The 9,964-nt window shown below is 33.8% G+C and overlaps 1 protein-coding gene across 1 annotated transcript in view; it reads right to left on the bottom strand.

The window, feature by feature from the left end:
• The window catches only part of LOC111087034, a 193,444-nt gene that overhangs the window by 5,440 nt on the left and 178,040 nt on the right, over positions 1-9,964 (bottom strand). The window lies entirely within an intron of this gene.

Below are 9,964 nucleotides of genomic sequence, written 5' to 3' on the forward strand. Positions count from 1 at the left end.
ACAACTGATCTTCAGTACTATTTATTTTCTAAGCCCCATAATGTTACTTAAAAACTGATGTTCAGTACTATTTATTTTCTAGGACCATAATGTGACTTAACAAATAATTAAGTTATTGGGTTTATAAGTCGGAGAATACCGGTCTTTGTTATGACTTATATCTACTGTTGAAGAACAAATGAATTATAATAGAATTCTTGGCCATTCCCTTTTATTAGCATTTGTTTGTTTTCTTCTTTGTTGAAATCCAGCTCATGGTCTATTTTTTGTCTGAACTTCAGTTTTAAAATATAAGGTTTTCGAGAAAATTGTAAAATGTTAACGTAATTCCATTCCATTGTATCTGGGTTCATAAATATATAAATCCATCATGGCTGTCTACTGCAATGTATTGCAAACGGAACTATACTTGACAGGTATCGAAATGTTTGTTCTCGGAATTCCTTCTCTGTCAGATGTAGAACTTACAAAATACGCTCTTCATCTTACATTGAAGGAGGATTTAAACATCGAGATAGTTTTTAGAAATGAAATGAATATTACAATAATATACACTACAGTTTCAACAACAGCTGAAAAATACAGTTACTCTTTCTTTGGAGAAAACTTCGAATAACCAAAAGCTTGCTGTAAAAAGTTTTAAAATAGTAAAAATCTAAAGAAATTGGAGTTAATCACTTATAAAACAAAGGGTACTCAGGAGAAGAAAAAAAAAGGATCTTAGTTCCTGTAAGACAACCACAAACAAACTTACATCAACCAATAGTTGAGCATGCAGACAACTTGACAATACATCTCAACAAAGTCATCCTAAATCAAGATGCATTTTCTCCACCGCTCCGTGAACTCCTTCATACGAGTTCCGAAAAATGCAGGTGTGATATTACGAATTTAATTGTGTGCAGTTGCACTAAGAATACCACTTATCTAGAAGCGTTGTCCAACTTAATCGTTTTTAAATGGAAGTCACAGGCTAGAGCTGTATGTGAGGTCAGAACTTCTTAATTAATAGCTGACGGTCAATAAGGGCGTGGCATTATCATGCTGCATGAGGGCATTTTACTAGCAGTGGACGAATATTGACCTACTGACACGAATATTAGCCGGCTGTAATTTACTCATATGCAGCATAAAGCTGCACAATGAGCTTTTCTTTGATAGATTGTTTAGGCAGAGTTGAATGGACGGCAACTGTCTGTTGTAGAAACACAAATGTAGAGGACGACGTTTCGAAAATCTTCCGCTTGAAGACGAAAGGCGGAAGACTTTCGAAACGTCGTCCTCTACAACACTTGTGTTTCTACAACAGACAGTTGCCGTCCACTCAACATACACAATGAAATATTCGTGGTATGTTCACCGCGGGGATCGAACCTCGAATTGTTGCATCATAAGCCCTCGTGCCTACGTCGGTAGTATATCTATTCTTACTGTTATCTAAGTGCACAGTTTAAACTTCTCACAGGTAGTGCGAGTCTCAGTTAATTTTTACACGATAGTCACTAGCAGATATATATATTTGCTTAAGAGTAAACACTCGGTAGTTAATGAAAATAAAGAAAATCAAATCAAAATCAAACAGCTCGGAAACACTTTACTTTTCTCCATCTTAAAATTCCCCTTCCAGCAGACGATGGATGCATTAACGAATATCTTTAACAAGTTTACTTATCCAATTACAGCGTTTCTGCTTGTAAATTACAGAGCTAAAGTCCGAGAAAACATATATATTGACAAAGTAGTTCGTGTTATTTGAGAAATCAGTAAATTTTCTAATGAAATATGTCTGAAACTAGAGATTTTTCAAAGGTCACAGCTTAATGATATCATTAGAGTTATTAAATGATTTCCAAAGTCACTAATTATCCAGAATAATTTTGCGAGAATACATTAATCAACTACATCTATGTAAATTATCGATGTGTTGAATCAAACGAATTTCTTGTTCTTATAATACGTTCTAGAGTAATTAAATCGTCTAATTATGATTGGATCTAAGGATTTCGAACATAGATACACGTAATAAAGAATCAGAGAAAAAATACGTATTAATGTAAATTCTGGCAATGTTTGCGCCAAACCCTTGCAAAGATAAAGGTGTAAACAATAGGACGAGCATAATTAAAGTTAAAATAAATAATAATGCGTTATTAATCCTTATACTAATTCTGACAATGTTTGCTCCAAACCCTTGCAAAGATAAAGGTGTAAACAATAGGACGAGCATAATTAAAGTTAAAATAAATAATAATGCGTTATTAATCCTTATACTAATTCTGACTTGTAAATGACTTAAGTAAAGTTTATGAAAAAAATACACTTTGTCAAATTAATCTAGTTAACACCATAACAGTTTCGATAATATAAATAGCGTATCAACCACTACTGTGCTTGTTGTATCTCAGCCGACCTAACGAGTTTTGGTATTGAACGAAAGACCTCGTCGGCACTGGATATTGCAGATATAATTTATTACTTTCAGTCATAGGGTTTTAGAATCAACGTGCTTAATAATTTGTTATTATTTTTAAGAGATTGTACGAAATCACACGCTTATTTCTTGATGGTTAAATATCTGCAAAAATTACTTCCAAGCTAAACAGCGAGAGAGTAAGGTTTCACTACTGTACGGTTCTTAATTGGGTATTATAAACGTCGAGTTGAAATTATGTGTTTTAGTTTATAGCACAACGAGGAATATTGGGTAATTTGTAGACTACCAATATTTCTTTATTTTTGATCGCAAACGTAAGCAGTACTGAAGCAAGTAAAGGCTTATCTCGTTTGGTAGGAATTCTAGCAGTGTTGAAGCAAGTAAAGGGTTATCTCGTTTGGTAGGAATTCTAGCAGTGTTGAAGCAAGTAAAGGCTTATCTCGTTTGGTAGGAATTCTAGCAGTGTTGAAGCAAGTAAAGGCTTATCTCGTTTGGTAGGAATTCTTTTGTATATTCTAATCGCATGGTTTTATTTCGTTTCTCACACATAAAAAAAGGGAACGTTTTCAGGAGTTTATGAGTAAAATTGAGATTCTGTACAGAAACGCTACTCTTTGGGACAAATCGTTATAAACAGTTTTGTGTTTTAACTTCTGTTTATTCAAAGCGATAATTGGAGAATATTAAGAGTGAGGGCGCTCTTAGGTCCGACATTTTATTGACTTTGGTCATAAGTTTGATGACGCAAAGTTCTTTTTCATACAAACAATGTTTACAATGAATTATGCTGTCGCGATTAAAAATACTTAAGTACGTTAGTAAATTTATTGAAGTAAGAACAAACGGGCTTTACCCTACTTGTACTAGCTTGTGAAACACCACAGCCTGTAAGATATTTTCTTATCACGAAACATATTCACGCTTATGATGCACGGCCGTAGAACAATCTCAAAACTCACCACCTTTGTTAACTAGCACTAAAAACACACAGGAGTTACTGTCTTTGTTTTCTTGGTGCGAAGCTACACAATAGGATACCTCTACTCTGCCCACCACGAGGAATCCAACTCCGGATTTTTGGACTGTAAGTCCGTAAACTTACCACTGACTCAGTGGGGGAACGTGGGGTCAGAAAAATATAATGAAAAAGAGAAATGTCCGTTTGATCACTTGATGAAACTGCTCGGGTATAGGGTTTTCTTTCTTTCAGTTGTTTTATTTGATAGCCGTTTGGGTCTCCTCAGAATAAATTAGTTTTCTCAACTGTAGGTTCTGTGCTTCCAGAGACGAAAAAAAAAGCCAGTCTTTTGTTTACTTTATAAATCAAGATAAAATATAAGTAGCGTATTAACACCCCTGTCGCTTGTCATGCAGCAGTAACATAACTATAAAAGAGTTAAAAAACAAACCCCTGCTCTAACACGATTAGATGGATACGTAGCTTCCACACTTAAAGACAGTTTAAAAACAAACCCCTTTTCTGACGCGATTAGATGGATAGATAACTACCACACTTAAAGACAGTTTAAAACAAACCCCTGTTCTGACACGATTAGGTAGATATATAACTTCCACACTTAAAGACAGTTTAAAAACAAACCCTTGTTCTGACACGATTAGGTAGATATATAACTTCCACACTTAAAGACAGTTTAAAAACAAACCCTTGTTTTGAAATGATTTAGATGGATACAAATGGTTAACCTTTTTTTCTGGCATGGTTATGTGGATAGAAATGGCTTGGTTTGAAATTATCACTTTTTCACGATAATTTTGAAATCATCAGTTAGCGTGCAATATCATATTTTACAATATGTGAACAGCTTGGACTTTGGATAAAACAAATGAACAAAAATTAAATGTTTCATTAAGACTACGTTGAAGTAAACCTAGATTCGAATACAAAAATAAGTCTCCCGCTGGGACAACGGTAAGTCTACGGCTTTACAACGTTAAAATCAGAGGAGCGATTCCAATCGGTGGACATAGCCGATAGCCCGATGTGGGTTTACTTTAAGAAAAACATACACAAACACTTTAAAGATAAAATTATTGAATCGTAGCAACAAAGTTGTTAAATGTAATTTTATATTATTAATTCAATATAAATAAAGGTCTGAGTTTTGGTCTGAGATATATATATTTTTCAGATTTGTCTGTTCGTGTGTTAATGAATCGTGAACGTTGTATTAACAGAATTATAATAGTCATCACTATACAATAACACATATAACCATTCTTTCACACCACCTTTAATTTTCCGAATGACCACAAAGACCACCAACTCAAGTTAATAGTGGCCTTATATACATATGTGTGTATATTTATTTAAAAGGGTGTAAATTGGTTTAGGGACAAATGCTATGTTTTGTAAACATTTCGGTTATACGTCTCCAAGTGTAATGTTTTGAGAACGTTTAGATTATACGTTTTCAAATGTAATATTATGAAAACGTTTCGGTTATATGCTTTGTAAAGCGATGGGAATATTTAGGAGGAACACGTCATAAGTTTTAATGTCAAACGATTCATAATATGTGTTGGTTGAGCTTTTAATACTTCCATTCGGGCGGACATTAAACTTCCAACAACCTGACTAAAAATAAGAACCAGACTGGTATCAAATAGGTGCTGTTACGTTTTGACTTCTGTTTTCTAGACATTAAAATTATTATGAAAAAGATATAAACAAGTGAACTAAAAATATTTTCAGAATGTTTTTTACGTGTAGCTTGGCGCTGTTACGTTTTGACTTCTGTTTTCTAGACATTAAAATTATTATGAAAAAGATATAAACAAGTGAACTAAAAATATTTTTAGAATGTTTTTTACTTGTAGCTTGGTTGTTAATGTTAGGTTAATATGTCATAAGCACTAATAAGATACCGCTGTAGTAGGCTCTCCTACCTATCATATGTTAAAATACTTACTGATTAACTGGTTTAATAAACGTATAAATATACAATTCCGTCCCTAAAATATACTTATGTATACGTACATAAATGCGATACGTAATAATAAGCACAAACTAAATGAAGATTTACACTTTGTTGAATAGGTACATAATGAGTTTACAAAGTTGACGGAGCTTAAAAAAGATGTAAATAAAAGCGTGATCTGTTTCCTTAAATAGCTTAGGTAGCCTCTCGAGTAATAAATTCTTACTAAATATTCCGAACACATTTCTCTTCTCTCTGTTTGCATTCGGATATTACATCTTTAGTTTCGTATATTACGTTTGAGTTATCTGGAAGGCTCCACTGGGAACAAAGTTCCTCATTTTTCTAACTAATTCATTCGTTTTTATTTTTATTTTTAAGACAAACACCTACTATATTTTAGTTTCGTTGGTTATGCTAATCATATGGTTAGAAAATATGAGCTCATAAACACAAAACGCATGCAAATATAAGATGAAATACACACACACACACAGAAATAAAAAAATATTACGAAAACGAATGTGAAATAAACCAGACTCAAAAATCACACAAAGGGAATTCGAGGACAGTTTGGTGTACCCGTAGCCAAATTTCAAAGTATGGTCTTTAGCTTAACCCTAAAACTATCGATGGGAATCCGACGCCATCGGTTTTCTAAACAACATTTTCTAAACTTTGTATACCACAAATTTATTTTGGTTACATGGTCTTTAACAAGATAGTGGGGACACATATATTTATAAATGTAGTTATTCGACCTACCAACTACTCTTGAGACGCTCCAGGTATTTTACGCAGAAATTTCCCAAATTTATTTTATCAATTATTTAATCTTTGTGTTGCAACAACAACAACGAAAAATAATATATAAAATAAAAGAATGAAAATCTAGTCTGATGCATTATGTGAATTCCACAGGTATTAATTGAAATATGAAAAACAAGGAAGTAACTTGAAGGTTAATGTAGGAAAAAAAAAGAGCAATTACCCAAGTGATGATACCTAAAAATAGGGGTCGCTTCAGATGTTTTCCGATGGGTCCGCTAAAACTTTAGGAACTTACAACGCTAAAATTCAGGGTTCGATTACCCACGGTGGACAGAGTACAAATAGGCTATGTGTACCTTCGCACTAACTAAACAACAGCAACAACGACCTTCCAGAAATTGATTGCAACGAATTAAGAACGAAGGCAATCGGAAGCTACTGTTCTAACTTAAATATTAAAGCAAACGTGCTTATGTATATCAACGTTAATACAGATACCTATTAATGAAAACGCACGCTGTGCAGACGTATATGTTGAAAACATTGATGTTTCTATTTATAGGCCTTAACTGTGTGCCAGAAACAGTATTATCAAAGCCAGCCCCAGTAACTTTTCTATATTTATTTGTCGATAAAATCAGCTTCCATAAACTCGTGACTGCACTTTAAATACATTTTATGCAACTTCCACTAAGCACACAACAAACTTCAGTTAACTTGAATTATTACCCGATTTCCTGGTAGTTTTATTAATAGAACACTTGTAGCTGGAATGCATTGTGCATTTTAGTATGACGACCACACACAGACGAACTGCAGTAAGTTCTCTTGCGTGACCTAATAAACGTCTTAACTTCACCATAAATGCTCGTGTTTATCGAAATTGTAGATCATCATGGTGCTTGGGTAATAGCCCTACTGTACACCAAGTGAAAATAGAACGTTACTTCTACTAGCGGTCAAGGAACACTGGTACAGTTCATAAAATATGGCCATTTTATACTTTATTGTATTCGTTTTGTGGGCCTTTTTTTTTAGTTAAAAAACAACAACAAAAAATTTATCCACGTGATACACATGCAATTTTTTACCTTTGGTTATGCTCTTTACATTAAGTAGCTGGTGCACGTAGCTATGGCAACCACTACCAACACCTAATAACATGCTTACCTTTTTTTTATATAGAGATAGATAATCGTATGCTGCCATCTAGCGACAAACAAAAGGCAATAGAAAGACATGAAGATGTACATAAATCTGCAGTAAAAGTAAGGTTGTTCAGTAAACAGTTATAGCAAAAACGGAAACTGAGCTCACGTCGAAATGTAAATACATTTAAATTTTTAGCTTTACGAAAATACAAATTGATAATGACAATTCTCTTCCAGTAAATCATTGGATAATTAGCCATGAATCGTGGATTAATAGATAATCAAAATATACGACTGTTTTCGTAAAATGATACCTATTTTACAAAACGTTTACCGAACATACGAACTTTGCAAATAGCGTAAAAATCTATAACAATTACCAGTTTAAGATATATCATCAGATTATACTACTTTAGCCTACATTTAAAGTCTGCTCATTAGAAACTTTTATTAATCTGATTACCTGTTGTTGCAATTATATTTGAAATTACATGTTTCCAAGAGGAGCTGTGAATGGAAACGTTTCACTAGTAAAATACTTTGTTATTACATATACATAAAACTACAATAAAACAATAGAAATTGTTTATGTTTTTCAAGATCTTTCTAATAAACCTAACATTTTTTTTTTTTTTGTTGGAATTGGATGAAATCAAATGAAGATCATCAGCCAATCAACTGCCAGCTGCTAATCAGTTCAACAAAGAAGATTTAGAGGGATCTGATTGAGATTTTTATGATTGTTAATGGAATTGATAGTGTTGATATTTAATCTTTTTCACACTTATTAGGAATAGGGGACACAGTTTTGGCAAGGTAGGAGTCATCTTCATGTAAGACAGTTTTACTTTTCTAAAAGTGTGGTTGGCTTTTGGAATGGGTTGCCTTCGGATGTTGTGGAGGCAGTAAATGTAAGTGAATTTAAGAGAAAGCTTGATAACTGTTTGAACGATAAAGGCTGGCTTTGAGGTTTTTTTATTTAATAGTTTCAGTTTAGTTTAGAGGATGGGACAGTCTAGATAGACCAAGAGGTCCCTTGTAGTCTCTAAACATTATATTAGTTATATGTTATGTAAAACAATATTATTATTGTAATGGAAGGGACTTTATCTGTGGATAAAAGAAAAAAAAAACAGAGATAAAATCACGTCTTATTATGATTTAATTTCACTAGTTTTGGTTAAAAACAAACGTTTAATTGTCTCCGTCACTTTATGTTATCAAGCTTGTGGTATTAGTTAAGAAAAAAAAGAACGTCAGAAAGTTAGTAGTTTGCAGGTAATTCTATAGCTGTAATTAGAAGTAACTGACGTTTCAGATATTGAAATTTAGGACCTCATAAAAGTGTCAAGGTTATAGCAAATATTAAAAAAGGTTAAAATTTATCGTCTAATCCTAGCCTTCTTTACTGAGACCAGATGTAAGAGGAATGGTTAGCTCACAACCGAACCACACACGATACCACGAAAAGTAAATAACCAGATATATCTCGTGGATGACAAATAGCTAATAAGATTCGATCCATTAAATTTATAGAGAGATATTCTAAATTATATGAATAATAATTGGGAAGAGTCGAGCGTGAGTTAGTTTTGTATGTAGGTCTGCAGGTTGGAATGTCCAAGGTTCGAGCAGCAATATGTTGTTGAATTCGCTCCGTGGGAGTTATAACTGTGACAGTCAATCTCGGAGTTCGCTTAAGATTATTCGGGTATGCGGCAGGTGCTAGTGACTGGTTACCCTCCCTTTGGGCTACAGTTTTGAATTAAGGATGGATACCCTTGAACCTTTGGAGTCTCCGAACCGGTCATCCAAACACAAGTTTTACATAAGATGATGTTCGAGTCATTATCAATTCTCACAACTTGATTATTTGGCTGACACGTTCTACAGAGCGTATATATATACCACTTTAAGTGACTGAACTCCCATAAAATTCTTGGAAAATACAGTCTTGGCCAAAAATTGTGCTTAAAAAAAGATTATTATTATTATCATGGAATACAAATATACTTAGTGCTGTCAAACTGACAAATGCATGTTATATTAACCATCTACAAGTGAAACAGGTTCTATGGACATCATGTACGACTTTTAAGAATAACAAACAATTTTATCAGACACCTGTAGAAAGATGTGTAATTCAACATTTCACCTATCACAACAAAACCTTACCAAAACATATATAATTACAAAATATAACATCAAATTATTATAAATAGCGTATGTAACGTTATATCAGCTCATATTAAAGATTCAATACTTGTTTGGTCCTCCTCGTATTGTAATAACCTCCGCAAAGCGACGTAGCATGTTGATGTCATCCCAACTTATCACTAGAAGGCGCTGCAACTCAGTTACCGAAGCTAGTTTAGGGCTGTGGTTAGTAATTTTCCAGCTCAGTTCTGCCTAACACTTCTCAATGGGATTATAATCTCAATACTTTCTGGCCATGGCAATCTTGTAACGTCCTCTTGGTCGAAATAATCCAGTAGAATACACGCCCTGTGGGCAGTGGCATTGCCATCCTGGAACATGAACTTATTGCCAAACCTTGCTCTAGCATATCTCAGAAATATTGTCTCTACGTGATGCCTGTAGGAGGCGCCATTAACGTTTTCCCTGGAGGATGTGAAGAACATTTTTTCCACTATGATGGATAGCTGCCC

Source organism: Limulus polyphemus, unplaced genomic scaffold (assembly GCF_000517525.1).
Source record: "Limulus polyphemus unplaced genomic scaffold, Limulus_polyphemus-2.1.2 Scaffold1659, whole genome shotgun sequence".
NCBI lineage: Eukaryota > Metazoa > Arthropoda > Merostomata > Xiphosura > Limulidae > Limulus > Limulus polyphemus.